This window comes from Malania oleifera, chromosome 2 (assembly GCF_029873635.1).
Source record: "Malania oleifera isolate guangnan ecotype guangnan chromosome 2, ASM2987363v1, whole genome shotgun sequence".
Lineage (NCBI taxonomy): Eukaryota > Viridiplantae > Streptophyta > Magnoliopsida > Santalales > Ximeniaceae > Malania > Malania oleifera.
This window is the reverse complement of record NC_080418.1, coordinates 146,682,337-146,690,054: the sequence shown is the minus strand read 5'-3', so window position 1 is coordinate 146,690,054 and position 7,718 is coordinate 146,682,337. Positions and strand designations below refer to the sequence as shown.

Genomic DNA, 7,718 nt, shown 5'->3' with positions numbered 1-7,718 from the left:
ATCCCCATTTATAGTGATGGAGTTTGACCCAAGGGTGATGTGTCATTTATTAGCGAATTATGGCGCAAACGTGAATCGCTCCAGTTGTTATAACGTTGGCGTAGATTGCTCTAATCATCATGGAGCTGGCGTCAATTGCTCTGTCTGAGCAGTTGACTTAGGTGGTAATTGCCCTCATCAATGCTGGGCTCTAGTCTCCTTTGGATTTATGGTAAGTGATATATTTGAGGTATATCAGTTGTCCCCCCATTAGTTTTCGAATTTTTGAAACTGGCTTCCAAAGTTCGAAAATTGTATTTTTTTTTTATTTTTTTATTTTCGAGCAGCTTTTCTTGAGGTATTTTGGGCTGCTTGTGGTTTCATGAGTCGTGCTCTTCTTTTTTGTCATTTCTGGCCTAATGAGCTGTGCTCATATTTTGGGTTGTTTTTGGGCCTCACGAGCATTACTCGTCAGTTGGGCCGATTCTTCTTTGCCTAATGAGTTGTGCTCATTTTTTGGGCAGTCTTCTGGCCTTACGAGCATTGATTGTCAGTTGGGCCGATTCTTCTTTGCCTAATGAGATGTGCTCATTTTTTGGGCAGTCTTCTAGCCTCACGAGCGTTGCTCGTCAGTTGGGCTGATTCTTCTTTGCCTAATGAGTCGTGCTCATTTTTTGGGCAGTCTTCTAACCTCACGAGCGTTGCTCATCAGTTGGGCTGATTGTGGAGAAGAGATTGTGGAGGTTCTTGATGGTAGTGTCCCATCCAATTCCGTGAATGAAGAGTTTGCACTAGGTAGGATCTCAATTGGCGATGGATCAGACGGCATCGAGTATGTCTAGGTGTCAGACGGTGGTATTTCGGACGATCTTAATTGAGCCAATGCATCGACCTTCAATTATCTAATGTAGTCATGATCAAGGATTGAAAGAGAAAACCTCTCAAGAAGTTCCCACAGACGGCGCCAACTGTTGCAACCAAAAATTGAACGACCTTCACGATCCCTGATCACGACCACCTGAAAATAGATAAATAAGCAAGGCTTGGAGGACCCGGGGTGTACTCCGGGGGATCGCTCCGATGCCTAAGTCAGGGATTGACTTGAGAGGTTTTTTATGCAACAGTAAAGTAGAGTTTAGAATAAGATACCTTAACCTCTTCTCTGAATCCCCATTTATAGTGATGGAGTTTGACCCAAGGGTGATGTGTCATTTATTAGCGAATTATGGCGCAAACGTGAATCGCTCCAGTTGTTATAACGTTGGCGTAGATTGCTCTAATCATCATGGAGCTGGCGTCAATTGCTCTGCCTGAGCAGTTGACTTAGGTGGTAATTGCCCTCATCAATGCTGGGCTCTAGTCTCCTTTGGATTTATGGTAAGTGATATATTTGAGGTATATCAGTTGTCCCCCCCATCAGTTTTCGAATTTTTGAAACTGGCTTCCAAAGTTCGAAAATTGTATTTTTTTTTTAGTTTTTTATTTTCGAGCAGCTTTTCTTGAGGCATTTTGGGCTGCTTGTGGTTTCATGAGTCGTGCTCTTCTTTTTTGTCATTTCTGGCATAATGAGCTGTGCTCATATTTTGGGTTGTTTTTGGGCCTCACGAGCATTACTCGTCAGTTGGGCCGATTCTTCTTTGCCTAATGAGTTGTGCTCATTTTTTGGGCAGTCTTCTGGCCTTACGAGCGTTGCTTGTCAGTTGGGCCGATTCTTCTTTGCCTAATGAGATGTGCTCATTTTTTGGGCAGTCTTCTAGCCTCACGAGCAGCGTTGCTCGTCAGTTGGGCTGATAATTCTTTGCCTAATGAGTCGTGCTCATTTTTTGGGCAGTCTTCTAACCTCACGAGCGTTGCTCATCAGTTGGGCTGATTGTTCTTTGCCTAATGAGTCGTGCTCATTTTTTGGGCAGTCTTTTGGCCTCACGAACGTTGCTCGTCAGTTGGGCTGATTCTTCTTTGCCTAATGAGTCGTGCTCATTTTTTGGGCAGTCTTCTGGCCTCACGAGCGTTGCTCATCAGTTGAGCCGATTCTTCCTTACCTAATGAGCTGTGCTCATTTTTTGGGTTATATCTTCAGTAACATTTTGATAATTTATGATGCTGGGATGGTTGTTTAATTCGACAGGTTCTTGCAGTTTTGATTTCATTGGGGTTAAAGATGTGAGTTATGGTATTTTCAATATCAGTTAGGATTCTTAATTGGTTCGAGATGGATTTGTTTCAAAGGGTTTGGATGTGTATGCACCAATTGTTCGATCATTTATGGTAAAGGGAACTGCAAGTAAGCGTGCAATGTTATAAATTTCGCAGACTATTTTTGTGTTGTCTGTGTCATATGTAGGGTCTATAAACTCAGATTATTCAATTGTATCCCAGTTGATTTGTGAGTCCCATGTTGGGTGGGGTTGTGAGTGCAATGGTAGATTAAAGTTTGAGATTGAGATCTGCGAGATGTCTACCATTGACGACGGTGATTTTGTTACTGTTTGTTTTGATTATGGTGTGGATTGTTCAGCTGATTGGACTCCAAGTGCTCGATAGAATGTCACTAAGGAGCTTGATTTTTCTGTTTGAGGTTTTGCCAATTGCAGTTGCTACAATTATGCAATTTCAGTGTGCATTGCAATTTCAACTCAAATTTCCAATTGTAATTTCAGATTCACTATTTAGAGTACTGTTCAGTGCACATGAATGTGCAAGAGTCATTATCGTTGATCCCATGGTACATTCGGCTAACCCATTGGAATTTTAAAGTTTGGCTTTGTTGATTTGACTGGCAGTGTGGCTGTCATGACCCCACTATGCATTTAGTGCATAGGTCACTGTTCAATCAATTAAATATCTTGAACATCCTATTAATTATTATTAGTCATTAAGGCGGAGATCTTCAAGCATTGAAACTATGACATCTATTTATTTTATTTTTTTTTAAAATTATTATTGTATGATGGAGAAAAAATCATACCTTGAGAATAGGCACGTTGGCTACATAAATCTTGTGCATAGAAACATCAATTGTAGTCGAATTCGTATTAGATCCGGAATTTTCCAATATCGCAAGCTGGGTCCCGGTTATTCGTCTGTCAATTTCAGTACTTGGCTTTTTCAATGCGAGTAAAGCGTCATTAATGTGCTTGAACATAATAAACCCGTACCCTTTACTTTTCCCGGTGACATTGCCAAGGATCGCGATGGCTTTTTCGAGGTCACCATAGGTGGAGAAGAGATTGTGGAGGTTCTTGATGGTAGTGTCCCATCCAATTCCGTGAATGAAGAGTTTGCACTAGGTAGGATCTGAATTGGCGATGGATCAGACGGCATCGAGTATGTCTAGGTGTCAGACGGTGGTATTTCGGACGATCTTAATTGAGCCAATGCATCGACCTTCAATTATCTGATGTAGTCATGATCAAGGATTGAAAGAGAAAACCTCTCAAGAAGTTTCCACAGACGGCGCCAACTGTTGCAACCAAAAATTGAACGACCTTCACAATCCCTGATCACGACCACCTGAAAATAGATAAATAAGCAAGGCTTGGAGGACCCGGGGTGTACTCCGGGGGATCGCTCCGATGCCTAAGTCAGGGATTGACTTGAGAGGTTTTTTATGCAACAGTAAAGTAGAGTTTAGAATAAGATACCTTAACCTCTTCTCTGAATCCCCATTTATAGTGATGGAGTTTGACCCAAGGGTGATGTGTCATTTATTAGCAAATTATGGCGCAAACGTGAATCGCTCCAGTTGTTATAACGTTGGCGTAGATTGCTCTAATCATCATGAAGTTGGCGTCAATTGCTCTGCCTGAGCAGTTGACTTAGGTGGTAATTGCCCTCATCAATGCTGGGCTCTAGTCTCCTTTGGATTTATGGTAAGTGATATATTTGAGGTATATCAGAAATAGTTGAAGTTCAACAAACTCCAGCCCTCAATGTTGACTTAAATGCGAAAAATATGGAGGCGGCTCTGCCTCACAGTTTCATGCAACATGATAAATCTGAGATTTGAGAATTTGAGGGCTGCTAGGATAATATGAATTGGGGAAATCCAAGAAGGAAATTTAAAAAACTGGGCATTTAAAAGCTAGACATTAGTTCATCATAAAAACATTATTATTATTACAAGTGTAGGAGAAAGGGCCTGTTCAATTTCGGAAAATAGTTTTGTTTTTCATTTCTACTTCTAAGAAAATTATTTATTTTCACAAAATTTGTGTAGAAAATTGAAAAATATCTTCTTCTTTTTTTGTTGTTTTCTAGTTTTTATATATAAATTTTTAAAATTAAAACACAAAGTGTTATTTTTATATTTTTTTTAGAAAACTAGAAATTGAAAATGAAATTTATTTAAATTTGAATAGACATTACCACTGCATTTGGGAGTATTTGGATTTAGATTTAGGTGGATTTGAACAAATTTTTATATAATTTTATATTACATCTTATACCAATCTAATACAATTCAAATTTAAGGCCTCTCCAGACATAGGGTAATGTTTATTTTGTTCTAGTTGTAGCTATTATTTTTATTATTAAAGGGATTAAACATTAAAATTGTTGCAATTGACGTCAAAACTCCATTACGTCTCCATTACTTGTGTAACAGGAGATGGGTCTTCCTCAATGCACCAAATGGAAACCATCACTAGCCTCTCCAGCTTCCTCCTGTCATTGATGGCGGCCTCATCATTTTCAACCAGAGCTTCTAATGTACCCTCCAAGTAGCAGTCATAAGCCCAGTCGGTCAGAATTGCTCTCTCTTCTCCGCCAATCTCCATATCGACGCTTCTTCGACAGCATATAATTTCCAGCAGCAAAACCCCAAAGCTGTACACATCCACCTTCACAGTGATGGGCATGTTCCTGAACCACTCAGGAGCAACATACCCTTTTGTTCCTCTAATGGCAGTGTAGGTTTGGTTCTGATCCACGTAAAGAAGCTTTGCCAATCCAAAGTCCGAAATACGAGCATTGTACCAGTCATCGAGGAGTATGTTCTGAGGCTTTACATCACAATGGATGATCTGGGTACTGCACTCTTCATGCAAGTAAACTAGTCCTCTTGCAATGCCGCACGCAATTTGGGTCCTTTGATGCCAAGTGAGCTTCAATTCCCCAAAGAGGGAGCTTGCAAGAGTTCCGTTGCTCATAAATTCATATACCAACAACCGGTGAAGTCCTTCATCACAAAATCCAATCAACCTCACCAAGTTCTTATGATGAGTCTGGCCGATAATGTTCACTTCAGTTTTGAACTCCTTGTCCCGTTCTTGAACCACTCTGTCTAATTTCTTGACTGCAACAAGAGTGCTAGAACCAAGTTCTACAACCCCTTTGTAAACAATGCCAAAAGACCCCCTTCCCAATTCTTCTTTGAACCCGTCTGTGCCATCTACAAGCTCTTTGTAAGTAAAATTGTGTAAAGTTTTCTCAATACCTGAGTCACTTTGAGGAGTTCTTGTTACTTTCTTGTGGTAGATGAAGAAAAACCCCAAAAAAATTGCTCCCATCAATACAAAGTTGATGAGCACAGAACTGCCCAGGAGCACTGATATTGCTAGGATCAAGCCGTTCTGGTTTTTTCTGTCTGGAGCTGAAGGTTGCGGATTTTGTGTCGGAGAATTCTCTTTCTTGAATTTGATGAAAGCCTTTCCATTGACACTCCTGTTTGAGCTCCCATTCGAAAGCGGTAGCTTCTTCTTCCAGCATCTATCGTCTCTCAAAATGACAACAGCACACATGCAATCCTGCAAGCAGGATTCTTTACACTGTTGTTCATTATAAGGAGATAAGAGCTCATAATCCGAGGTAGGCCAATCGATATCCGTTATGGTGTCCATGCTGTAAAGATTTTCTGCAGAGCTAGCCCTTCTATGCAGCCTTCCATGAAATCTGGTTTGCAGCCTCTGTACTCATCCTCGGGATCGGTGACAGAAAACCCTCGAGGGCATGCACAAGTTGGCCTCTGATCAATTCCAAGACTGCAGATTCTGTTGTACCCACACACTCCACTTCCTGCACTTACTTGGCTGTTCATGCAAATATTGTCCGGTATGGACCAGAGGGCAGTCCAGCTTTGATTCCCCGTATTGGAAGCCATAGGGCGATAGAATTGAGTAAAGACTCCATCAAAATTGAGAGTTGCTCTGTGATAAAAGTCCCTAGATGAAGGAACCAGCCCTGTTGTGAGATCAAACCTTCCACCATTCCTTCTCAAAATGAACAAGTAGCCCGATTCATTAAACACCACTCTGTTACCAGAATTTGATGAATTCTGTTCGTCTTTTGTGCCACTGAGATAGTAAGGTTCATTGACATACTCAGTGGGAACATTTAAGGTTGCAAGCGCGAGATCACCATCTTCGCTGCGCAAGCGAAGTCGAAACCTTCCTTGGGAAAAGTTGGTCTCAGTTTTCCTTGAATAAAGTCGATCACCCCTTTCCATTGCCTGTCCAGGTAGGAGAGTATCAGTAGGATGCTGGAAGCTTTCCCATAGTCTTTCAGAGCTTCCACCTTCGAGAACAAAGTTCCCTGTATCATTCATAACACCTCGCAAGACCCTGGTAATAATGGGATCAGAATTCCATAGCTCTTCGCCCTGAGGTCCAGTGAGCACCAGTCCTCGGTCAGAAGTAAGCTCCACTTTTGACCCTCTCGGAGCGGGGACATAATCCTCTTTGCTCGCAAACCAGACTACCGTTTTCTCAGGTATCTTGTCAAACCATATGGACAGCAAGAATATATCCTCATTATCATCAAGTTGGCGAAAGCCAAAGGCAAAATTTCCAGAAGGGGACCGCCAAACGGAGGCCTCTTCTGTTGCAGTGAGGGACGAGCCGATGGTTATCGTACCATTGGCTTGTGCAGTGGCAAAGCATGGCAGCAGCAGAAGCAAGAAGAGGACTGCTTGAAGAGGAAGAGAAGGGGCCATCGGTAGAGGCATTAGTCTTACTGCATGCAATTACGCGAAACAGATGAGATTAAATAAGCTTAGCTGACAGGCAGATCCACATCAAATACTAATTGCTAACCATAGCGCTGCTGCCTTGCAGTTTCGAGGAGCAATCTCCAAATGGGCATTTTGTTTCTGGTTTTCAAATGAAAATTCCATTTGAATAGCTCTGAAATGAATGAAGGGTGATGAGATGGTTGCAGGGCATGGACTTCTCAAGGACAAATTAAATATAGGTTGAAATTTGAGAGTTTTTTCCCGTTTTAACTTTTTTTTTAAAAAATATATTAAATAATACCTCATTCTGGGAAGTATTTCCCAGAATGACTCTGACGTAATCTCGCTAGTCCAAGTAGCGATTTTTAACCAAATCTTTACACGTGTCACTGGGGTTTATTTTTCGTGAAGAACAAATCTCGCTACTTGGAGTAGCGAGATTTGGTTAAAAATCGCTACTTGGACTAGCGAGATTACCATGTGTCAGTGCAGAATATTATTTGTAAAAGACAAATCTAATTATGTGTTGTAAAAAAATATTATTTAATATATATATTTTAAAAAATGAAAAAAAAAAAAAAACTCGGTTCCTTGTGCTGTAGTGTTTTTGGCTCGTTGAATGGATTGTCTCAGGTGGACAGCCCCAAAAATGATAAATAAAGATGCAGTCATCAATTCTCCCGAGAGGCCGTGAGTAAATATTGATGACAAATGACGCATTTTTTATACTAATACTTGTACTTGCTCCGCTATTCAGCCCAAGCCTGGCTGAGGAAGAGTTACTAGACGTAAA

General features: G+C 41.1%; 1 pseudogene; it reads right to left on the bottom strand.

Annotated features, from left to right (window-relative positions):
- Positions 1-4,556: 4,556 nt before the first annotated feature.
- LOC131148447 (G-type lectin S-receptor-like serine/threonine-protein kinase LECRK4) lies at positions 4,557-6,907 on the bottom strand (annotated as a pseudogene).
- Positions 6,908-7,718: the final 811 nt, after the last annotated feature.